Source organism: Diceros bicornis, chromosome 2, assembly GCF_020826845.1.
Source record: "Diceros bicornis minor isolate mBicDic1 chromosome 2, mDicBic1.mat.cur, whole genome shotgun sequence".
Taxonomy (NCBI): Eukaryota; Metazoa; Chordata; class Mammalia; order Perissodactyla; family Rhinocerotidae; genus Diceros; species Diceros bicornis.
In genome coordinates this window covers 88138687-88163762 of record NC_080741.1, presented here as the reverse complement: position 1 = coordinate 88163762, position 25076 = coordinate 88138687, and the positions used below count along the sequence as shown (strand labels likewise).

At 42.1% G+C, this 25076-nt stretch overlaps 1 pseudogene; it reads left to right on the top strand.

Annotated features, from left to right (window-relative positions):
• The window catches only part of LOC131420191 (coiled-coil domain-containing protein 174-like), a 28687-nt pseudogene extending 4806 nt beyond the window's left edge, over positions 1-23881 (top strand).
• The last annotated feature ends 1195 nt before the right edge of the window (positions 23882-25076 follow it).

The following is a 25076-nucleotide window of genomic DNA, read 5'->3' as shown; positions in this document are numbered from 1 at the left end:
ACTTCTTTTGGAAAAGTACATGCTCTTAATAAGTGGTTTGTTTGCATTCCCATGGAAGATTATCTAGGTAGGTAGGTATTATAAATCCAGAGATAAGCAATTAGATAATATAGAAATATAGCAGAAAATATCAGGGTCTTTAAGGCTTGTAAATGGTTTTCCAATTTTGTAGGTAATAGTATCTACTATTTGTATTATGAATTCTCTGTAATACATTTTCATTAGAGTCTTGAATTAGGTTTAATCATTCAGGAGATAAAAGTTGGGAAGGAACCCTATGCAATTGTGTAAAGAAATTCTTTATATGATTTTGGGCTTTTTTTCAGCTCTGGCTTTGCCATGTGCAGTCTATTTGCAGGACATAGGTCAGCTGTCAGAAGATGTAGTATCTCCATGGATTCATAAGATCTAATGATCTCTCTCTCACCTTTTTTTCTTTTGATGTACAAGTAGAGATTTTTTGCAATTACTTTGTGGTTCGGTTTTGTCTTTTTAAATTATTCTGCAGAAACCAAGTATCTGGAGCAAACAGAATGCAGGAGTTTCCAAGCGAGCTGAGAAGGATGCTGAGCAGAAGACTGAGGAACAGAAGACTTTAGACAAATCAAGGTGAAGTTGAGCTCTGATAAATGTAGTTACTGCTGAGGCTACCCAAGCAAAGAAATGAAAGTTCAACTTTTACTCTTTTTGATTTACAATTTTCATTTTTATCATTCTTCTAGCCAAATACTCTATAAATATAAAAGAGACTCTAAAAATAGTATAATTGGCAGATGTATTTGTAGTCTTATGAGAAGAGAAGACATAGCCTCAGTTTAAAATATGAAACAGAGTTCCACTTTGAGCCCCTGTTAGGAGTTAAGACTCAACAAGTGTTTAAGTGTCCCCATGGTAGGCAGTGTGGTTCTGGGCTAGGTGGTGTGACATTTGCATTTATTTATTTATTTATTTATTTATTATTATTTTTTTTTGTGAGGAAGATCAGCCCTGAGCTAACATCCATGCTAATCCTCTTCTTTTTTTTTTTTTTGCTGAGGAAGACCGGCTCTGAGCTAACATCTATTGCCAATCCTCCTCCTTTTTTTTTTCCCCAAAGCCCCAGTAGATAGTTGTATGTCATAGTTGCACATTCTTCTAGTTGCTGTATGTGGGACACGGCCTCAGCATGGCCGGAGAAGCGGTGCGTCGGTGCGTGCCCGGGATCCGAACCCGGGCTGCCAGCAGCACAGCGCACGCACTTAACCGCTAAGCCACGGGGCCGGCCCAACATTAACATTTAGAAACCAAATTTTTTCTCCAACTTTTTAATATGAAAAACTTCAAATCAACAGAATAATTGAAAGAATACAAAGAACATCGTAATACTCTTCACTGAAGTCCACCAGTTATTTTTCCACATTTGCATTCCTTCTCTCTCTCTCTCTCATAGAGAAACTTTGTTAAATGTGATACTTGTAAAACGTGATACTTGACTTGTAAATATTTCAGGGTAGATCTTCTAAGAGCAAAGACATTCTCCTACATAACCACACTAGTGCTGTCATACTCAACAAATTTAACACTGATAAAATGGTATTATCTATTACATGCTCCATATTCAGATTTCATCAGTTATCCTAGTACAATTATATCTTTTATAGTTGTTTTTTAAAATTTAATCCAGAATTCAATCAAAGATTACACGTTGCACTTAGTTGTCATATCTCTTTAGTTTCTTTTAATCTAGAACAATTCCTTTACCTTTTTGTTCTCTGTTACGCCATTGATGTTTCTGAAGAGTCCAGGCCGGTTGTTTCTACAGTGTTCCACAGTCTGATTCGAGTCACATTAACTGGTTTTGGTGAGAATACATAGGTGATGATGTGTCCTTCCCGTTGAATCTCGTCAGGAGGTTCATAATGTCAGTTCGAGTCATTATTGGTGATGATAAGTTTGATCCCTTGGGGTTAAGGTCGGTCTGCTAGACTTTTCCACTGTAAGGTGCTCTTCCCCATTTGTAATTAATAGTAATCTGAGGAGGGAAACCATGAGACTGTGTGAATGTCCCATTCACCAACACATTTCCATGCAGCGTTTCGTCATCACTGATGAGTCTTGCCGCTCATCAGTTATTACATCGACGATTTCAGAATGATGATTTTTCTAATTCTGTCGTTTAGTCTTTATTACTTTTTCATTCCGTTTGTTAGCTGGCATGCTGTAAAGAAGAGCTCCTCCCTTATTTGCAGTATCACCCTGGACTCAGAATCCCAAGTCTTAATGTCTGTCCTGACTGCCACGTGTGCTTGTGGATCCACTGCACGATAAAACTCTGCGGTGGCAAAGAGTGGTTGCCGAGACTACTCAGCTCTTTTGGGTCTGAAAATAAGACAGAATATTAGCCCATTTGGGGGATTGTTTTTCTTAGCGTTTGACATGTCCCCAGCAGACATGAGACTTTACTTAAAGATATGTTCATTTTGAGACATCTTTCTCACTACTGGACATAGTCTCAGAATTTTAATTTTTTTGAAAGGTAACATAATCTTTTTTTTAATTATATATGTTTTTCATTGAGATATAATTGACATATAACATTAGTTCCAGGTGTACAATATGATGATTCGATATTTGTATATGTTGCAGAATGATCACCACAGTAAGTCTAGTTAGCACCCATTACCATACAGTTATGAAATTTTTTTTTCTTGTAACGATAACGTTTAAGATTTTTTAGCAACTTTCAAATATACAATATAGTATTATTAACCATAGTCACCATGTTGTACATTACATCCTCATGGCTTATTTATTTTATAACTGGAAGTTGGGACCCTTTAATTCCCTTCACCTGTTTCACCCCACCCCCCACCTCTGACAACCACCAATTTGTTTTATTTATCTATGAACTTGGGATTTTTTTGGTTATTTGTTTTTCTAGATTGCACATATAAGTGAGATCATGCAGTATTTGTCTTGCTCTGTCTGACTTATTTCACTTAGCATGACGCCCTCGAAGTCTATCCATGTTGTCGTAAAAAGCAAGATTTGGGGCTGGCCCCGTGGCTTAGTGGTTAAGTGTGCACGCTGTGCTACTGGCGGCCCAGTTTTGGATCCCAGGAGCGCACCGATGCACTGCTTGTCTGGCCATGATGAGGTGGCGTCCTACATATAGCAACTAGAAGATGTGCAACTATGACATACAACTATCTACTGGGGCTTTGGGGAGAAAAAGGGAAAAAGAAAGGAGGAGGATTGGCGATAGGTGTTAGCTCAGGGCCAGTCTTCCTCAGCAAAAAGAGTAAGATTGGCATGGATGTCAGCTCAGGGCTGATCTTCCTCACAAAAAAAAAAACAAGATTTCATTTTTTTTTATGGCTGAATAGTATTCCTGTGTGGGTGTGTGTGTCTGTACACACCACAGTTTTTTCATCCATCACTGGACACTTAGGTTGTTTTCGTATCTTGGCTATTGTAAATAATGCTGCAGTGAACGTAGGGATGCATATATCTTTTCGAGTTAGTGATTTCATTTCCTTTAGATAAATACCCAGAAGTGGAGTTGCTGGATCATATGGTGGTTCTATTTTTAATATTTTGAGGAACCTCCATACTGTTTTCCATCGTGGCTGCACCAATTTACATTCCTACCAACAGTGTACAAAGGTTCCCTTTTCTCCACATCCTCACCAACACTTGTTATTTTTTGTCTTTTTGATAACAGCCATTCTAACAGGTGTGAGGTGATCTCTCATTGTGGTTTTGATGTGCATTTCCTTAATGATCAATGATGTTGAGCACCTTTCCATGTACCTGTTAGCCATCTGTATGTCTTTGGAAAAATGTCTATTCAGATCCTCTGCCCATTTTTTAATCGAATTGTTTGTTTCTTTGCTATGAAGTTGTATGAGTTTTTTATATATTTTGGATATTAACCTCTTATCAGATACATGATTTGCAAATATTTTCTCCCATTCAGGAGGTTGCCTTTTCATTTTGTTGATGTTTTCCTTTGCTATGCTTTCCTATGCTATGCTATGTAGTCCCACTTGTTTAATTTGCTTTTTCTGTCTTTGCTTTTAGTATCAAATCCAAAAAATCACTAAGACCAATGTCAGGGAGCTTACCACGTATGTTTTCTTCTAGGAGTTTTACGGTTTCAGGTCTTATTTTCAAGTCTTTAGTTGATTTTGAGTTAGTTTTTGTGTGTGGTGTCAGTGGTCCAGTTTCATTCTTTTGCATGTGGCTGTCTAGTTTTCCCAGCACTATTTTTTGAAGAGACTGTTCTTTCCCCATTGTATATTCTTGGCTCCTTTGTCATAAACTAATTGACCATATATGCATGGGTTTATTTCTGGGCTCTCTAGTCTCTTTCACTGATCGGTGTCTGTTTTTATGCCAATACCCTACTGTTTTGATTACTATAGCTTTGTAATATAGTTTGAAATCAGGGAGTGTGATGCCTCCAGCTTTATTCTTCTTTCTCAAGATTGCTTGGGCTATTTCAGAGTCTTTTGTGGTTTCATACAAATTTTAGGATTGTTTGTTTTATTTCTGTGAAAAATGCCATTAGAATTTTAGCAGGGATTGCATTGAGTCTTTAGATTGCTTTAGGTAGTATGGACAGTTTAGCAATATTAATTCTTCCAATCTGTGAGCACAAAATATCTTTCCATTTATTTGTGTCTGCAGTTTCTTTCATCAGTGTCTTATAGTTTTCACTGTATGGTCTTTCACCTCCTTTGTTAAATTTATTGCTAGATATTTTATTTTTTGATGCAATTTTAAACGGGATTATTAATTTCTCTTTCTGATAGTTCATCATTATTTTTTATTGAGGTAACATTGGTTTATAACATTATATAAATTTCAGGTGTACGTCATATTTTGATTTCTGTGTAGATTACATCATGTTCACCACCCAAAGACTAATTACCATCCGTCACCACACGCATGTCCCTAATCACCCCTTTCGCCCTCCTCCCTCCCCCCTTCCCCTCTGGTAACCACCAATCCAGTCTCTGTCTCTATGTGTTTGTTGTTGTTTTTATTTTCTATTTATGAGTGAGATCATGCGGTACTTGACTTTCTCGCTCTGACTTATTTCACTTAGCATAGTGCCCTCGAGGTCCATCCATGTTGTTGCAAATGGCAAGATTTCATCTTTTTTGTTTATGACTGAGTAGTATTCCATATATACTACATCTTCTTTATCCATTCATCTCTTCATGGGCACCTCGGTTGCTTCCAAGTCTTGACTATTGTAAATAACACCACAGTGAACATAGGGGTGCATATTTCTTTACACATTTGTGTTTTCAAGTTCTTTGGATAAATACCCAGCAGTGGAATAGCTGGATCGTATGGTGGTTCTATTCTTAATTTTTTGAGGAATCTCCATACTGTTTTCCATAGTGGCTGCACCAGTTTGCACTCCCACCAGCAGTGTATGCGAGTTCCCTTCTCTCCACATCCTCTTCAACGCTTGTTTCCTGTCTTGTTAATTACAGCCATTCTGACGGGCGTGAGGTGATATCTCATTGTAGTTTTGATTTGCATTTCCCTAATAATTAGTGATGTTGAACATATTTTCATGTGTCTGTTGGCCATGTGTATGTCTTCTTTGGAAAAATGTTCAGATCTTTTGCCCATTTTTTAATTGGGTTGTTAGCTTATTTGTTGTTGAGATGCATGAGTTCTTTATATATTTTGGATGTTAACCTCTTATCAGATATATGGTTTGCAAATATCTTCTCCCAATTGTTAGGTTGTCTTTTTGTTTTTGTTGATGGTTTCTTTTGCTGTGCAGAAGATTTTTAGTTTGATGTAGTCCCATTTGTTTCTTTTTTCTATTGTTTCCCTTGCCTGGTCTGACATGGTACTTGAAAATATTCTGCTAAGACCAATGTCTAAAAGCTTACTGCCTATGTTTTCTTCTAGAAGTTTTATGGTTTCAAGTCTTACATTCAAGTCTTTAATCCATTTTGAGTTAATTTTTGTGTATGGTAATGGTGTAAGATAATGGTCTACTTTCATTCTTCTGGATGTGGCTGTCCAGTTTTCCCAACACCGTTTACTGAAGAGACTGTCCTTTCTCCATTGTATGTTCTTGGCTCCCTTGTTGAAAATTAGCTGTCCATAGATGTGTGGGTTTATTTTCTGGGCTCTCAATTCTGTTCCATTGATCTGTGTGTCTGTTCTGATAGTTCATTATTGGTGTATAGAAACCTAACAGATTTCTGTGTGTTGATTTTTGTGTCCTGCAATTTTACTGAATTTGTTAGTTCTAAGAGTTTCTTGGTGGAGTCTTTGGGGTTTTTATATATGATATCATGTCATCTGCAAGTGGAGACAGTTTTACTTCTTCTTTTCCAATTTGGATGCCATTTATTTCTTTTTTTGCCTAATTGCTCTGGCTAGGACCTCCAATAGCATGTTGAATAAAAGTGGCAAGAGTGAGCATCCTTGTCTTGTTCCTCATCTTAGAGGAAAAGCTTTCAGCTTTTCACGTAGTGTGATGTTAGCTATGGGCATAATCTTTTATTATTTGCTCTGTATAACAGAGTTTTCCTTGGTGTTTTACTGTGTTTCTTCTATCTAGTAACTTTTTATGTAATACTTTGGTTTCATGTACTTGTGAGCTGTCAAGACTGTCCGTGATCTGTGCAACCTCTGCATCTCTCCTGAGCTCAAAACAGGCAGAGGCAGTTCCAGGAGGATATAAGGCCTGTGGCAAGTTACATATCCATTATGCCTCTTTCCTTATCTGTGAAATGAGGTGGTTAATACCCAGCTCATGAAGCCCTTTAGGGATTAAAGGCGATACGTAGTGTCTGCCATGTAGTGGGTTCCAGATAAGTGTCTCCTACTCTTGCCCTCTGAATTCCGTCTTCCTTGCTCAACTGAAGAAAATTGTTCTTCCAAGTCCCCAATGACTTCCTCATCTACTGAATCCAGTGGCCATTTCTCTGACATCTTCCTTGATCTCTATTCATGTGTAGACTCTTCCTGCTGTCTTGAAACTGCCCTCTTTGTGTCCCACTGCCTCCAGACTTCTTGTGCTTTCCCGTGAGCTCTTGTCCCTGCCTGTCTCTGTCTTTACTTAGTACCACTCTCTCCTTGGCTCCTACCCTTTGCCATGCTGCTCTCTCCTTGAACATGTCAAGCTCATTCCCACTTCAGCTTTCCTCTGCTCGACTTGCTCTCTCCCTCCAGATCCTCCCAGGGCCCATTTCTCCTTGCTGTGCAGGCCTCAGCTCAAACATCGTAAGAGGTTTCCCCTGACTACCCCACCTTACTTAGCATCCCACCCAGGTACTGTGTCCTCATGTCTGCTTTTTTGTGTGTTTTGTTTTTTAAGTGTTTTGAACTTTTATTTTCACTAAGACAATAAGATTCCATGATGACACAGGTTGTTACATTAAGCCCCCTCCGAAGTAGAGCAACTTGACCTCTTAGAAGTTGAAATGACTAAGCTGGTCCACAGAGCACTCCATGAATGCATGACAGGGCCTCCACTGGCGAAACCTGCTTTTATTTCCTTCCCTTTAGAGCACTTCTCACTGTCTGAAATCCTCTTTTTCACTGATTTCTTCATTATCATTCTACCCCTCTAGCATGTAAACCCCATGAGAGCTGGGACTTTTGTCTTTGTTCACCACTGAGTCCTCAGCACCTAAAACAGTGCTTGGCACAGAGGAGGCATGAACTTGTTGAATGAATGTGTGAAATTAAAGAGGACTCTTTCTGACAAAGATGATAAAGATGAAGATGACATAACTGATGGCATGCTTTACATGTGTTATCTGATTAATCTTCATGACAACCCTAAGAGGCAGTGGTGTCTTCTTCATCTATTATGATTTGGGAATTGAGGCACACGAGAGGTTAAATAACTTGTTCCAGAGCAAACAGCCATGTGACCGGGGACTTCGTTGCCTCAGGACACCATTAGAAATGAAATTTTCCCTTATGATTAAGTGTGATCCTTCACAGCAAAAGCTCAGATGACCTCTTTGGGGCTCTTTACCATCATTAAGTATTTCTAGAATAAAGAATTGTCCGCCGTCTTACCTGGTCTCTGCCCACTAAAAAATGTCACCAGAATGAATGTGAGCAGAGAGGCTGCTGTATTGAAATACCAGGATTGATGTTTGTTTTTTATTAGCTATGTGTGTGAGTAAATTATTCATGCTCTGTATCAAATAGACATTATACTTTTAACAGACTTAGAGGAAGTTAGTGTCTAGCTCCCTTAGAGAATAAGGAGTGGATGACGAGGGACCTTTGTGTAAAAACAGTAATGCAAAGAGTTTGCGTTGATCCGTTTGGAAGGTTACAAATAAAAAATGTTTTTGTTTAGACATCTCTCTTTTTGGTATTTAAGTTGCATTTGGCATTTAAATTAAGTTGGAATCTTCATTCACTCATTTACTCATTCATCAAATACTGATTGAGCACCTACTATGTGCCAGGTATTTTTTAGGCACTGGGCTACAGTCATGAATGAGAAATGTAGGCCGTGCTCTCATGGGGCTTACATTTAGTTGGCAAAGCAGCTGTGGCTGGGTCTGAGGGTCCCTTTAGGGCAGGGTAGTCAGCTCTAGTTATGGTCACCTCATTGGGCTGGACTTCTTGGGCAGATGGATGCAGTCAGGCCAAGAGTGGAGCAGGCTTATCAGGAGTGGCAGCTGTAAGACCATTTCTAATACTTGTCTTTTTTTTTTCCTAGGGAAAAATTGGAAGAAAAAGCCAAATTATATGAAAAAATGACTAAAGAAGACTTTATAGGTAGATAACAATTATTTGTTTATATTACTTTATTTTCTGTAATTCATACAACTGTATGGTATTTTTATTATTTGTTAAAATAACTGTAAGAATAGGGTGAAATTTTAAAAATCAAATTGATTACTTTCTGTGCTAGCACAGAGACAAGAAAAGCAACAATAATTTTTAATTGCCCAGTGGGTGCTGGGCCTCGTGCTGGGTGCTATGAGGGGACAAGCAAGGACAGTCTAAGCCAGATTCTCGGCCTCTACCCTCAGAGAGGTGTTAGCAGTGGAGGAAAATGACGTAGAACAAAGCGAGGTTAGGAAACAAGGTCTAAGTAGGCCACAGTTACGAACAATTATAGCTGTGTTTACAAAGAAAAGGACTGGGAGGAATTACGGTTATATCTACGTTCTAGAGTTATGTTTCCTTTTTCCCGGTTTTTCTCTATTTTTTATGATGTGCTTTTAATTGCTTTAAAAATAATAATAAAAAAAGATCCTCCTTTCCTCATACCCTCTAGAAAAAGAAAACTCACCTTCAGTTAGACAAGAGTAGAAGAGCTTTTACAAGGCATTGCGTGTTTCATTGCCAAAAGGCAGGGAAAGTGAGTGTGTGGAGGTCCCAGGGAGAAGGTGAGCTCCGATAGTGGTCTTAAAGGCCCTGGAGAGCTGGAGAAAGGGTTTCTGTGGAGGGAGAATGGTGAGAGCAGATGAGCAGAGGGAGGAGAGGGCAGGGCATCGTTGGCAGGGCAGACTAGCGTGGCTGGCCCTAGGGGCTGGGAAAGGGGGCAGCGGGGCAGCAGGAGAGAGGCGAGGCTGGCCCCAGGTCGTCGGCTGCCCCGCCAGCTGAGCTCCCTCTTCCAGACAGCAGGGGCAGGTTGCTGCATGGCAGGGAGCCGCCCTAGGAAGGTCAGGCACTCACATGGCTCGGGGCCGTGCGGAGAGGTTTTGCCTTCCTCCTGAAGAAGTGGCAGGGTGGCCATCTACCAGGAGGCCTCACCTTATGAGATCTTGTTACTCAGCTCTAGGAGAATCCGTCTCTTTCTCATTTGAGTTTTGTGGCTTAAAAAAAATTAAAATCCTGTTTCTTTTGATTCAGACTTACCTTATATAGTTAATAGAGAAATCAGGTCCAAAGGAGTGTGGCTGTGGATGTAGAAATTTGGTTCTGTCCAAACTGGCAGGCCCACCTCCTGACAGGCATATTGGACCTGCATGTTTGGGCGAGTTAAGTGTTGGAGCCTCAGTTATTCTCCCTGTGCACGGGGGTAACACCAGCACCCAGTAATAGGAAACCTAACATGTGTTCCATAGAGCTTCATCTCTGCTCAGAGGAAGACTCCAGTGACTGTATCTTAACTCCTGCATAGGGAAACTTCATGTAAACATTATTAGCAAATACATCACCTGCCCTGGGTTAAATTAAATCAGAGTCATGGATTGCTATTTAACCTTCAGTGTGCTTTAGTTCAGATAGATCGTAAGCCATGAGGACAGACAGCGTCTCACACAGCTCTGTATGCCTGCAGATCCTGGCACCATGCCTTGCCTGAAAGTGGTGTTTATTGGATTGAAAAGATTTCAGATGTCTTCTTTGACCTGCGTTATGACGCTGAAAACACCATACCACAACAATATAATTAGGGTTAAGTGATACAGCCCACATGATTGGAGAGGTGTATTACGTGTAGCAACAAAGATCTATTGTCCTGGTCTGACATGAGAAATGCAGTTCTGCTTCTGTGTTATGCAGTTGGTTGTATGAGTCTCTTGAAATCAAATGGTTTTGTGATCTTAAAATTGCATTCTGAGACAGTATTGCTCAGTCAGTGTATTGACGAGGCAGTAGAAAACTTTAGGCTTTTTAAAGATGTTTTTCATGTGTATGTTTCCAGTGGCCTACTTACAGCTCCCCTGTGGGGTCCGGTGGTGGCTCTGTGTCTTTGTAAGTGTTCCAGGGGGTGGAGGCATCCACTAGTGAACCATCAGGGGTGATGTAGCTGCCCAGCGAGGAATGTTGCTGCTTCATAACAATTCCACGTGTAGTTTTCTTCTTTGATGTCAAGAATCTGAAAATTGGTTTTTGTGTCCTAGATGAAGAAGTGGAGGATATATACCTTGTGGATTTCACACAGAAGATCATAGATAGACACAAAGAAATGGAGGCGTTTGGTGCCAATAGAGATTCTAGAAAGACAGGAGAACGAGACGATGATGAAGAAAATCTTTCTGAAAAAGACATACCTCCTCCCCAGGACCCCAGTGAAGAATGGTTGGTGATATGTGATTTGATCATGTTAACATCATCAGACTCCTGTTTACTTTTTGAGAGTGATTTTGTTTGGTTGTTATCAAGCCATTTCTTTTTATTCTTCCTAAGTTTTCTTTCTTTTGAGACTACACTTTAAGTAAGATTGGATTTACAGACGTAGAAACAGTAGTTCCAATGAAGAAATAATTACAAACAAAGACTGAGCTCCTGCCATGTGCCAAGCACTGTGCCAGGCACAGGAGGTGTCAGTCCACCTGTCTCATTGACGTGAAAGAGTTGTTTAGGCAGAAGCACGTTCCTCTGTTACCCGCACTGCTGTCTCACCACGTCCTTATTCAGACCTCGTGGAGAGGCATCATCTGGGTGGTGGTGATCTCTGTTTCCTGTGAAAAGAGGCCGGCAGAGCTGGCCCAGAAAGCCTTACTCTGGCTGTGACATTTTCTGGCAGTGTGGGACCTTGGACCTGGACGGCACTGCCTCCGCCTTTCACTGGCGATATGACCTTTGTCAAGTTCCTGACCTCCGAGGCTCAGTTTCCTCACCTGTAATGCAGGGGTGGTGATGCCTAGTTCCCTGATTGTTTGCCTTACACTCCCTTCAGGAAGTGAGAGTCTTCTAGGCTACGCAAGAAACTGCTGTCTTTGAAATAGAAGCAGACGTTTTGTGAAGCTTTGTTATTAAAATTATTCTGAGTTTTACCTCCCTGTAGGCAAATGGTGGGAAACCAGTGTTTTCCTTACAGAGAGCCCATTGTGTCACTAAGTAAAGAGATCAGAATGAAAATTCCATTATAATGATTTTCTCTACCTAAGACACTGTTTAGAAACTTGTTCAGAAGTGCCTGGGGCCGGCCCCGTGGCTTACCGGTTAAGTGTGCGCGCTCCAGTGTGCGCGCTCCGCTGCTGGCGGCCTGGGTTCGGATCCCGGGCGCGCACCGACGCACCGCTTCTCCGGCCATGCTGAGGCCGCGTCCCACATACAGCGACTAGAAGGATGTGCAGCTATGACATACAACTATCTACTGGGGCTTTGGGGGAAAAAAATAAATAAATCAAAAAGAAAAATTAAAAAAAAAAAGAAGTGCCTAAAATTGTGTAGCAATGCACTGATGCCAGGAACATGTCCCGGGAGTAACCCTGCCTGCCACCTCCTGCCTGTGACGAGCTCACCGTCTTCCCTTCAAGGTTTGGGTGTTCTCATCGGGGGTGTTTGTTAGGAACTGCTCAGGATTGTCTGCAGCCTTGGTTGACCTTGGGTCAGCCATCGGCCCCGTGAGCAGAGTCATTTGTGAGCTGAAGAGAGCAGTCCCGGCTACCGAGGGCCGCTGGGGACCGCAGAGAATCCGCATCTTCACACCCCTGCAGATGACCACATTGGTCCAGAAATACCATTCTCTTGGGGATAGAACAGGTGTCTCCTTACCTACCTTCTAAAACACGTCTACTTGGGGTAGGTTATGGCTGCACGCTTGCTGTAGGCGCCAAAGGAGAGGCACGTACAACGCAGTCTCTTCCGTGGACGCTTTTCTTCATCATTTCTAGTCTAAAGGACTTCTCCCTCATCTGAACTCTGGTAGCACTTAAATATACTTCTGCTCCTTTGCGTCTTACCTTTTATTTATTATTGACACATAACCGGCCTCATTACCAGAAAAAGATTTGAGGCAAACTTTTGGTACTTTTTATATCCTGCCTGCGGTTGTTGGGAAGCGTGGCATGTGCCTTAACTCCCCCCAGAGCCCTTTGAAGATGGCGACTCTGAGCCTCCCCTATTACTCTCCTACCTCGAGAAAGGGTTTTCCTGAGAGCTTGCTCAGTGGGTGCTAATTACACAGAGCAGTTGCTGACTGCTGTCTTGCTACTTGTGTTTTGATGGGATCTGTGTGTTTTGGAGGCCTTCTCCAGAAGCAGTATAGCCTATGATGGCTTTTCATAGCAGAAATCTCATCTCTTTTGAAAGGTTTTAATGTATTTTCTTTCTCTTATTAACGCCTGTAAGTCCTGTTAGAAATAATTTGTCAGTGATGTGAAGAGTTTGGAGGGCAATTGAAGGTGTCACATGCCACCATATGGTGAAGGAAGACGCACTGCAAGCAGTTCTGACACTTTTTTTTGTTTTTAAATTAAGCTCCAGAGTTGTAACTGCTTGTCAGATGTTTTTGGTAGTTAAGTTGCAGGTGGTGGAAAACCTTTCCACAAAAGTACTGTCAGTAATTACTCAGACCATCTGGCTAGATGGTTTTCTTTTCTCCATTCATTTAAAAAAAAAGAAAAGGAAGAAAGACGCCACTTTCTGGAGTTGGAGGACTATTTCTTGTAATCCGCTTTAGGACTATAGTCATGGATTCCCACACATTCCGTTTTTAAATCATGGGCTAGCAGTTGGAGTCAGCATGTGTGAGAGGAAAGAAAGTGCTAACAAAAGCAAAGCCACATACGTGGGAATCTGGCCTTGCGTTAGTCCAGCAGGAGTTCTGGCCCCTTACTGTGCGTCTAGCAACCTGCTAAAGGCTGTGGGAAATTCCCCGCCCATAATTTAAAAAGTAAAACATCTGTTGTATCATAATGGAAATAAAATGTTCTCCCTGACGATCTGCCCGTATTTGCTGTTGTGGGAAGTCCGTGTATTTCATTTTGCTTTGCCGTCTGCCTGGCTCCTCTGTCTCTAACTGCTGTCTAGTTTGGGCAGAGGAGGAAAGGAGAACAAAGGGTAAAGGATTACAGCCTGGCCGCTGTTGACGTGCTTTTGTATACCAAATGTGTGTTGCTTGGAGGAATTAAAAAGAGTCCCCAAAATACCGTGACTTATTAAGAAATTTCTAATTCATTGGGAAGAATTTACCGACTGGAAGAAATAAAGTCAGATTTGGGAGGACTGTGAGGAAATGAGCAAGTTGAGAATCTGGTACGAGCAGAGTTATTACGATGCTGATAAAATGTTTGGATTTGTCTAAACCGGGTTAAAGTAAGTTCTGAGTTGTTGCAGCAAGGGGGTCTGTATGGGGCATTTATCTTTGAAATCAGAGACGTACATGATCAATCATTGTCTACAGTTTCTAAAACTAAGATTTAATAAAGGGCACGATGAGCTTATTGTGTCAACTTTTAACTTGAAAAAGCTGTTCTTTTCAGTGGTGGTGGTCTCAGGTTGAGGGGTTTGCCGGAGGAGAGGCCTATGTTAATTTTTTGCTGTGCTCCGACTCCCTCACTTAGGGAACTGTGTGTCGTGCACGAAGCCTTCTTCATGTCTTTTTACTTTTATTTCAGGGTGGATTATGTGGATTCTTTAGGGCGATCCCGGCGCTGTATGAAAAAGGATTTGCCAGATCTGCTGGAGATGGACAAAAATCTTCAGGGGAGGCTGTAAGTGTGTGATAGGTGAACCTTTGCCCAGGTCTGAAATGCAGACCTTGGGATTGTTCTGTGGGCAAGGCTGTTTCTAGTTAATTACCTTTGGAGCTCCAGTAAGGAGATCTTTTTTTTAATGTGTAAGAATATTTGCTGAAGCACTTTTTCATGGTTAGCATACACATACACACATAATCTACACTCGGTGAACAACCTGAATGGTTGATCATCCGTATTGTGTAGCTACTAAAAGGGCAGAGTTAGAGCTATATCTGTTTACTTGGAAGGAGGTCTAATTACAGAGTAACAGACATAGAATGAGCCCAAACCAAATCAACAAACAAACCTCTGTGGAGAAAGGTGTTTAAGAATGTACACTTAGGGGCCGCCTTGGTGGTGTAGTGGTTAAGTTCGCACGCTCCACTTGAGTGGCCCAGGGTGTGCAGGGTCGGATCCTGGGCGCAGACCTACACACCACTAGTCAAGCCATGCTGTGGCATTGTCGCACATATAAAAAGAGGAAGATGGGCACAGATACTAGCTCAGGGCCGATTTTTCTCAGCAAAAAGAGGAAGATTGGCAACTGATATTAGCTCAGGGCTAATCTTCCTCACCAAAAAAAAAAAAAAAGGAATATACACTTGCACAGCAAGTGGGGGCAGGGAGGTGGTTAGCTTATTAACTTTTTCTTTGTGTATCTTTGGATTTTGAAGTAAGAGCCTTATAGCTAGATTTTTTTCTGTGGGACCTAAGACACACCTAAGAGATGACTTGCTGAAACATCCCAGGGAATAAAATTCCCCTCACCAAGGGCGGCTTTTGTGTGGAAAGTGTTGGGAGAAGGTCCACCTTGTCCGAGTCCTCCAGGTTCAGGTAGGCCCGAGCTTGGCACGAGGAGGGAAGTGCAGAAGCCCTGAGCCGTCTGACAGGATACGAGGCGCTGCCCGGGGTGCAGCGTCATGCAGCTCCCTCAGCCCTGTGTGGGAGACCATCCAAAGGAGGCCCAGGGTTCCTTCTCCCCACCGGGGCTGTCTCGCCCTATTCAGCCCAGGATCAGAGTGGGAAGGAAAGGGATTTGTCTGGAGTGCCGAGGCAAGGTTCCATTATGCTAATATAACAGGTGGGCTGCTTGATTCAAGAACGGTGAAAATAGTTTTTGCAATTTCCCGGTGGTAGTGTGGGCCAGAAACCTCTGTAAGGAAGCTGTCTTTATCAGCTGGAGTGACTTATCCGTGATCCAGCTGCCTGAACAGAAGCATTGCTGTCACAGCTCTAATCTAAAGATAGCTTTTGCTCTATTCTCCTCCTAGTTTTGTTAGTCCTGCTAATGAAAACACCTTACTCTCTGAAGATATGAGAAAAGAACTTCAGCGCCAGCAGTGGGAGGAAGAAGAAAGGGAGGCCCTGAAAAGGCCAGTGGGGCCCGTACATTATGAAGACATTCGTGAAAACGGTATCATCATCATGCAGCATTTAAATCATTGTTTTATCTTGAACTGATGGCAAGCATAAAGGGAGTATTCATGAAGCAGCAGCTCTTACTTATGTAGAAATAAAAGATTCTGCTTTGGAAATCGAAAATATCCCTTGTTCACTTCATAGCCTAAAAAATACTCACATTGGGAATATCTTCCTAACAGAGAGTCAGTTAATCCAAGAGGTTGTTCCCCAAGAGAATGGAGACAGCCTATGGCTGAAAAATTAATGAATCTTCGTAATGTTATCACTTGGCCAACAGGATGTAAACATCTTCTAACTTCTTTTGGCTTAGCTGTTTTTTTTTTTAACTTGTGCCAAATATCACTGCGTTTCTTTTGCTCTGGTAGGAAATTTAGTCTGAGTCTATTGACTGGTCAGGGAAATCTAATCTTTTGGATAATTTTGACTTATTTCAGAGTCCTGGCAACTTGGTGTTGGATATTTTGCCTTTGCCCGAGATAAAGAGTTGAGAAACAAGCAAATGAAAACAGAGATGCTACGCGAACAGGTACAAATTCAATTCAGGGTTGATGTTAAGAAGGATTTGAGCGGTTTGTTTCTTGTTGGACCATGCTGCAAAAAATCTAGTAAATTAACTAGAAATTTAAATTGATCTTCAGAATGCTTTTTTCTTTTGAAAAAATATTTATTTAATAGTATTCAGAGCAGTGATGGACAAAAGTACATCAAAATAAACTTTCAATTTTATTAAAGATTGATATTTCTGATATTTAATAAATACTGTTATAACCATAAACCAAATATTATTTTTTATTGAGGTATAGTTGACGTATAGCATTATGTTAGTTTCAGGTGTATAGCATAATGATTCGATATTGTGGATATTGCAGAATGATCACCATAAGTCTAGTTAACATTTGTCACCGTACATAGTTATAAAATTTTTTTCTTGTGATGAGAACTTTTAAGATCTCTCTCGTAGCAACTAACAGTATGCAATACAGTATTAACTGCAGTCACCATGCTATACATTACATGCCCATGACTTATTTGTTCTATAACTGGAAGTTTGTACCTTTTGAGTCCCGTCACTCATTTTGCCTACCCTTACTCCCGCCTGTGGCAACCACCAATCTGTGCTCTGCATGAGCTCGTTTTTGGTTTTGTTTTTATATTCCACATATGAGTGAGACGGTACGGTATTTGCCTTTCTGTGTCTGACTTATTTCACTTAGTGTGATGCCCTCAAGGTCCATCCATGTTGTCACAAACAGCAAGATTTTTCTTTTTTTATAGCTGAATAATACCCCGTTTTATATATATACCACATTTTCTTCATTCATCCGTCGATGGACACTTAGATTGTTTCCACGTCTTGCCTGTTGTAAATAACGCTGCAGTGAACCTGGGGGTGCAGATATCTTTTCGAGTTAGTGTCTTCGTTTCCTTCAGATAAATACCCAGAAGTGGAATTGCTGGATCATTTTTTTCGTAGTGTTTTCCATAGTGGCTGCACCATTTTACATTCCCACCAACAGTGCACAAGAGTTCTCTTTTCTCCACATCCTCGCCAACGCTTGTTATTTCTTGTCTTTTGGCTAAGAGCCATTCTGACAGGTGTGAGGTGATATCTCATTGTGGTTTTGATTTGCATTTCCCTGATGTCGGTGATGTCGAGCGCCTTTTCATATACCTGTTGGCCATCTGTATACCTTCTTTGGAAAAATGTCTGTTCAGATCCTCTGCCCGTTTTTTAATCAGATTGTGGTTCTTTTTTTGCTTTGAGGTGTATGAGTGTCTTTATATATTTTGGATATTAACCCCTTATCGGATATATATGATTTGCAAATATTTTCTCCCATTCAGTAGGTTGCCTTTTCATTTTGTTGATGTTTCCCTTTGCTGTGCAGAAGCTTTTTAGTTTGATGTAGTCTCGTTTATTTTTGCTTTTTGTTGCCTTTGCTTTTGGTGTCAAATCCAAAAAATCATCACCAAGACCCATGTCAAGGAGCTTACTGCCTATGTTTTCTTCTAGGTGTTTTATGGTTTCAGGTCTTATATTCAAGTCTGGAATCCATTTTGAGTTAATTTTTGTGTGAGACAGTGGTCCAGTTTCATGCTTTTGCATGTGGCTGTCCAGTTTTCCCAACACCATTTATTGAAGAGATTGTCCTTTCCCCATTGTATGTTCTTCGCTCCTTTGTCGAAAATTAGCTGTCCATAGATGTGTGGGTTTATTTCTGGGCTGTCTTTTGTGTTCCACTGATCTATGTGTATGTTTTTATGCCAATACCCTACTCTTTTGATTACTATAGCTTTGTTATGTAGTTTGAAATTGGCAACGTGATACCTTCAGCTTTGTTCTTTCTCAAGACTGTGATGTCTGTTTGGGGTCTTTTGTGACTCCATACAAATTTTAGGATTATTCTATTTCTGTAAAAGCCATCAGAATTTTGATAGGGATTGCACTGAACCTTTGGACATTTTAACAGTATTAATATTTCCAGTCCATCTGCGTGGAATATGTTTCCATTTATTTGTGTCTTCTTCACTTTCTTTATCAGTGTCTTACAGTTTTCAGTGTACAGGTCTTTCCTTGGTTAAATTTATTCCTAGGTATTTTATTCTTTTTGATGCAATTATAAATGGGATTGTTTTCTGAATTTCTCTTTTTGATAGTTTGTTATTAATGTATAGAAATGCAACAGATTTTTGTGTATTGATTTTTGTATCGTGCAACTTTACTGAATTCGTTTATTCTAACAATTTTTTGGTAGTCTTTAGGGTTTTCTATATATTATATAATATGTCACCTGTAAATAGTGACAGTTTTATCACTATTATTTATCAGTATCAGAATACTATTATAGGTTTCATAAAGGTAATTGCCATGCTGTTTTGCTGTTTCAGACTTGAAGATTATATCTGCTCAGGGCCGGCCCCATGGCTTGGCGGTTGGGTGCGCGCGCTCCGCTGCTGGCAGCCTGGGTTCGGATCCTGGGGGCGCCCCAGCACACCGCTTGTTGGGCCATGCTGGGGCTGCGTCCCACATGCAGCAGCTAGAAGGATGTGCGGCTGTGACATGTGGCTATCTACTGGGGCTTTGAGGGGGGAAGGGAGGAGGATTGGCAATGGATGTTGGCTCAGAGCCGGTCTTCCTCAGCAAAAAAAAAAAAAAAAGAGGATTGGCATGGATATTAGCTCAGGGCTGATCTTCCTCACAACAAGAAAAAAAGATTATATCTGCTCAGAGGTAAGTTTCATGTTTTAAATTTGGTTTCAAATATGGTACTTTTGGAGTGGCCTGGGTAAGAAAATACAAGTTGTTTAAGGGATTAAAGGGTAGAACAGAATTGGTTAGTTTTCTCAAATGTTAAGCATTCTAGGATGCTCTGAGAACTCTTACTAAACTTTAAAAAACACCAGATGGCTTGTGTAAAAGTACTTCAAGGGTCTTCATTTTGAAGATACCAAAGATAGCTTCTTAGAGTGACATGAAAATCAACTAATTAGTCTGTTTTTAAAATAAAATTATTTCATCCTTTTAAACAGAAATATTGTGAATTTGGCTTAAAGTACCTAATTTTCCAGTTTCTATTCTGTTCAGACAACAGATCAGAGAACAAAATGAGAAAAAAATAAAGGAAAAACGAAAGGCTATGTTAGAAGCAAGACTTGCTCAACTCCGACAAAAAGAGATGAAGAAGTCAAAAGAAGCTGGAGCAGAGGAGGAAAACAGAGGTACATCGTGGCTCGTGTTTCTAACCTTCAAAAGGAAAAATTTTAAGTTCCATTGATGTCTTGTCTCACCAACAGAACTGGCAGTATGGAAAGCAGTCATTTAGTTTTATTCTTTAAGCAAGCAGTATACCTTTGAGGTACTGCCAGGAGCGGTTTCTATAACCAAAGTGATGCAGAATGACACTCCAGGGAGTCTTTTTATGTCAACAAGGATGTTAACAGACAGTACATTGTGTTGCTTCATAGAACAGCACAGTTCAGTAACTGAGGCTTAGAGAAAAGGTATTTTAGGATGAAGTTTCGTTGTGCGCACACACGGTTTAGACCTAATTTCTTTTGCTACAGCTATAGTTTTTGTTGGATATTATATATTAAATTATTTTAAAGAAGAAATACATTCACAAAGTCAGATAATAAAATAAAGATTTTACAAATAGGAGTAGAGACAGCTTACCAAAGGACTGTTAAAAATCGTAGTCCTCTGGGCCGGCCCGGTGGTGCAAGCGGTTAAGTGCGCGCGCTCCGCTGTGGCGGCCCGGGGTTCGCTGGTTCGGATCCCGGGCGCGCACCGACGCACTGCTTGGTAAGCCATGCTGTGGCGGCGTCCCATATAAAGTGGAGGAAGATAGGCACCGATGTTAGCCCAGGGCCGTCTTCCTCAGCAAAAAAAGAGGAGGATTGGCGGATGTTAGCTCAGGGCTGATCTCCTCACAAAAAAAAAAAAAAAAAAAAAAAAAAAAAAAAAAATCGTAGTCCTCTGAGCTCACTATATGAGTTATGCTAGTCTGGGCTCGACTGCCATGACAAAGAGACCCCTAGGTAGACCAGCTCAAACGGGACAGACGTCTGTTTCTCTGTTTTAACACTTCAGACGTCAGGGGTGTCCAGGCAGGTGGTAGCTCTGCCCTGGATTGTCACCTGGCCCCCGGCTTCCTCCTGTCTTCCTGTTTCTGCCATTCTGAGTGTTGCTCTCAGCTGCATGGTTGAAGCTTGCCCCAGCGCCTGTTCATGATCCAGCCCCGGGGAAAGGGGATAGAGGGGAGGGGAACCAGCTTCCTTTTTGGGAGTGTGACTGAGTCACACACAGCCTATGTGTTTACATCCCACTGGCCAGAACGCAGTCCATGGGCCACACCCAGCTGCAGGGGAGGCTGGGGAATGGCCTGTCTCACAGGGTGGCCACGTGCCCAACTGCAACTGGGGGCGTTCTAGTCCCAGAAGGAAGAAGGGGAGTGTGGGTGTTAGGGGCATATAGAAGCCTCTCCACTCTCCCTGAAGCCGTGTGCTAAGTGTGGGCCGTTTTCTAATTCTGAACTCAACCTCAGTTTAGTCTTGAAAGGAGCCCAGGAACATTTAGGGATTGGAAAATTGTCTGTTTAGTTTTGTATAAATGCTATCTCCCTGTAACATGCTCTGCATATTGTTTCTGTTTTGCTCTACTCCTGAACATCTGTCATTTCCACAAGATGTGAAGTGCCACTACAGTGTTTTTTAAAAATCCATGTTCTTTTCAAATATGGCTCAAGTTGAATAGCCTACAGCCTGTCACCAGGCTCCAGCTCTTCATCACGCTAAGTCTCCTTGCTTTGTCTGAGACTCTGATTTTAGTTCAGTAATTGGGGATTTCTGGTCCTTCGATTGTTGGTCTGGGGAAGTGGAGTGGGGAAGTGGAGTGGCGTAGTGGGAAACACAGAGACGCTGAAATCCATCCAACCTGGGTTTGGATCCTGGCTCTTGTCTCTTTCTACCTGTGTAGCATTTCTGAGCTTAATTTTCCTCATCTGTAAAATGGGGATACTAATACTGGCTTTATGAGGGTTGTTACAAGATTAAATGAACTACTGTATACACACTACTTAGCCCCCTGCCTGGGACGTGATGAGTGCTCAGTAAATACTGGTTGTTACCTTTACTCTCAGGATCAGCATGTTCTATTTAATGTTTGTTTGTTTTTTAAATAGCTTTAAGCTTTATTATAATGATGTCTTACTCTCCTGCACAAACTAGATGGAGGTGTTCTTGGGCCTGTGCCTCCAGAACCAGAGGCCGTGCCAACTCTGCATACTGCTGCCCAGAGTAGCAAAGTAGAAGTCATTGTTGAGGAGAGGAAGAACACGAGGCCTGGAGTGCCACACGTCCAGGAGTGAAAGAGGCAAAGGTAAGGGGGTGGGCTCCAGGTTGAAACCCTTTCCAGTGCTGTGCCCTGCACAGGAGATTTTTCTGGTTCTTCTGATCGGAGTGTGGTTCCAGTGAATCTTAGTGGTTGTTTGAGGCTTAAGGAATTCTCCAGATCCTTGAACTTGTTTCTTCTCGATATCCAGACACTACCTGTGACCAGGAGCACTAGACAGTATGATTACAAAATACCAGGGTCTACAGCACGTCATGTCAAAAGGGCGATTTTTTTTTTTTTTCCGTGAGGAAGATTAGCCCTGAGCTAACATCTGTCGCCAATCTTCCTCTTTTTGCTGAGGAAGATTGGCCCTGGGCTGACATCCGTGCCCATCTTCCTCTACTTTATATGGGACGCTGCCACAGCATGGCTTGACAAGCAGTACATCCGTCCACGCCCGGGATCCGAACCTTCCAACCCCAGGCCACTGCAGCGGAGCGTGTGCACTTATCTGCTACGCCACCGGCCCGGCCCCTGGGCGATGTTTTTAAGAAGCACTTAGGGGAAGTTTTTTAAAATTCGTGCTGCCCTTGTGGTTTTACAGCTTTGGAATGCCATTTCTCAGGAACCGCTTTTTAATATCTTAGGAAGCTTTGGTATTTTAATGTCCTCTGTGTTTTTAGCAGTCTCTTTTATGTTCAACTGAAAACAGCCTGCGTGCTAGAATATTAACCTGGATTCACATATGGTTCCATTGGGTTATGCAGAATTTTCTGTAAATTTTTTCTGTAAAACCACCACGGTGCCCACAGCAGCCTCTCTTTGGAAGAAGACTGTGGTTTATGCCTCTTTGAAAGGGATGTTTTCAGTAGTACGTTAGCTCATGCTCTTTGAGCTGATGAGATGCAAGACTAAAGTAAAAGCTACGCAAGTAGGTGAGTGCCTTGGTTAGTGCTGCTGGTAGAAGCAGAGATGAGATACCAAATTAGACTTGGACAGGTGCCTTTTGTGTCTCCTAAAACTCAGTAAAGGACAAAATTTGTGTTTTAATGTTAAGTACCTATGACATCATATCAAGCAAACGGTTTGATTTTTCTCTATTCCTCCTCTCAAATGTACTTTTAGTGCCTTTCTGGCAGTTTCCAGAGCCTACCAGCCTTCTCCACAGAGCCTCCCTTGAATCCTTCCCCATCTGGAAGTAGTCACTCCCTTTCCTTAGCCTGGTTTCTTATACTTTTGTAGGCATTACATATACCTTGCATTATAGTTTTGTTATTGCTATCCTTGTTCTCTAGAGAATTGGAGGTGGCTTTTAACAAATATATACAATAATTGAAAAGTAATAATAATAAAAATTCAGCTGATTCAATAATCAGTTCTAATAATACCCTTTCTTATTTTTTCTAGAATTTTCCTTTGGGTACTGGTCGAAGAGGCAGTCAAATCTCCCAGCTGAGAGAGATCCTGAGTTTGCCCCACCATCAGATTACTTAGTGGGTCAAAAGAGAACTGGTTCCTTCAGTAGCCAGAGGTGGAGCAGACCTGCTCCTGTGCAGAGTGACCCCAGGCAGCACTCTGGCCAAAGCCATGATCCCGGTTCTTCACACATGTCATCCACTCCTGCCCCCAGCAGCCCACCGCAAGCCCCCACGGTCACTTTTGAAATTCTGGATGATATGATGATATACTATAAACAAGTGACATGAACTTAAAAAGCATTTTTTTTTTTTAATTTTTATTTATTTATTTAATTTTCCCCCAAAGCCCCAGTGGATAGCTGTGTGTCATACCTGCACATCCTTCTAGTTGCTGCATGTGGGACGCGGCCTCAGCATGGCCAGAGAAGCAGTGCATCGGTGAGCACCCAGGATCTGAACCCGGGTTGCCAGCAGCGGAGTGTGCACACTTAACCACCAAGCCACGGGGCCGGCCCTTAAAAAGCATTCTGACTTGCCTTCCTACTGTTGAGCGTGCCTTCCTCTCCCAGAATGGGGAAAATAAGTTAACTTTAGGGAGTGAATTGTACTGTTCTCTTCCAGTCCTTTCCCTAGAAGACACGGACTTCAGGTTGGATTTGTCAGCAAGGAAGAGAGTGAATGGCGCTGTGGGAACTTGGTGGCCCTTGGCCGTTCCTTTCTTTCTAGTTGGTGTGGAGACGTATTCCTCTGGATTTACGTTGAGCTGTGAGAGAGGAGAAATAGTCTGTATTATTTGACACCTGGGAGCTTGTAGCCCTGTCTGTTGCATACGCACCCCCACGGCTCATTCAGATCTAAGGCTCCATGCCTTTTCTTTTGCAAATACTAGCATGCAGATGTCTGTTCCCAGGATTCAGCTTCCAGATCCGTTAATGGAGCATCTCTCAGGAGGACTTTTTGCCTGTCACACAGTGGCCAGTGAGGGGACACTGTGTGGGAGGGCAAGTGACCTAGTCTCCAAGAGGACCCTGAAGCTGGTGGACTGTTAGACAATGACAGTTGAAAGATAAGGAAGACCAAGGAGGAGAACTTGGTAATCCAGAACGGTAGAGGTTGAAGTCACTTACTGTGATTGTCATCCCATCCTAAGTGGCAGTTATCACCACCGAAGCACAGTGTGCATTTTTGTGGGTGTGTGTCGAATGGCTGGGGCACATGTGGAGGCTGCCGGGCCTGGTCAGACAGCCAGATACTCCTTAGCTATAAGAGTTAGTTTTTCAGTTCAGCCTGCCTCCCTGCTGTTCCCACTCTAGGCCCTCATCACTCTCGGAGCCAGGTCACCTCAGAAGCCTGATTGGAGTAGACGTGGGCTGGAGTGCGGGGCAGGTAGGTCCCTTCATCTTTACTAACAGTGGGGGTGAGCAGGGCTCTGGAAGGACTTCCTGTGCCTGAGTACTGTCTGCATCTTCTGCCTGTTACACCTCAGTGTCCTCTTTACAGCTGCAGGCGAGCAGTAGGAGTTGGCCAACCAGGCCCACAGGGCTCCTACGGCCGCCTCCCAGGCCAGTGAGTCCTATAAGAACATGCTAGAGCAGATCTTCCAGTGCTCGAAGGAGCCCGCCCTCCCGTGGGCTCGGTGATGCGCAGTCTCTGTGGTGTTGATGGGAGTGCCTCATTCTCATGGCATATTGCAAACTGGAGTGCAGAGAGGGTCAACGACTCATCCAGGGTTATGTGGCACCTAAATGGCAGATCTGGGACTTAAATGCAGTTTGTTTAGGCTCATGTTTGTTCCAGACTCATGCTTTCTCTGATGCCTTCTGCTCTCAGGCTTGTTGCCCCAATATCAAGCAGTATTAGACAAAAATCCCAAATTCTTGCAAACTTAACCTCTAAACTCCATGTCATTGGCAGAGTTTCAGTCCTGTTGATGGTCATTCTGTCGGCCTAGTTAGGCAGATACCTCTTTGAAATACGAAATTTAAACAAGAA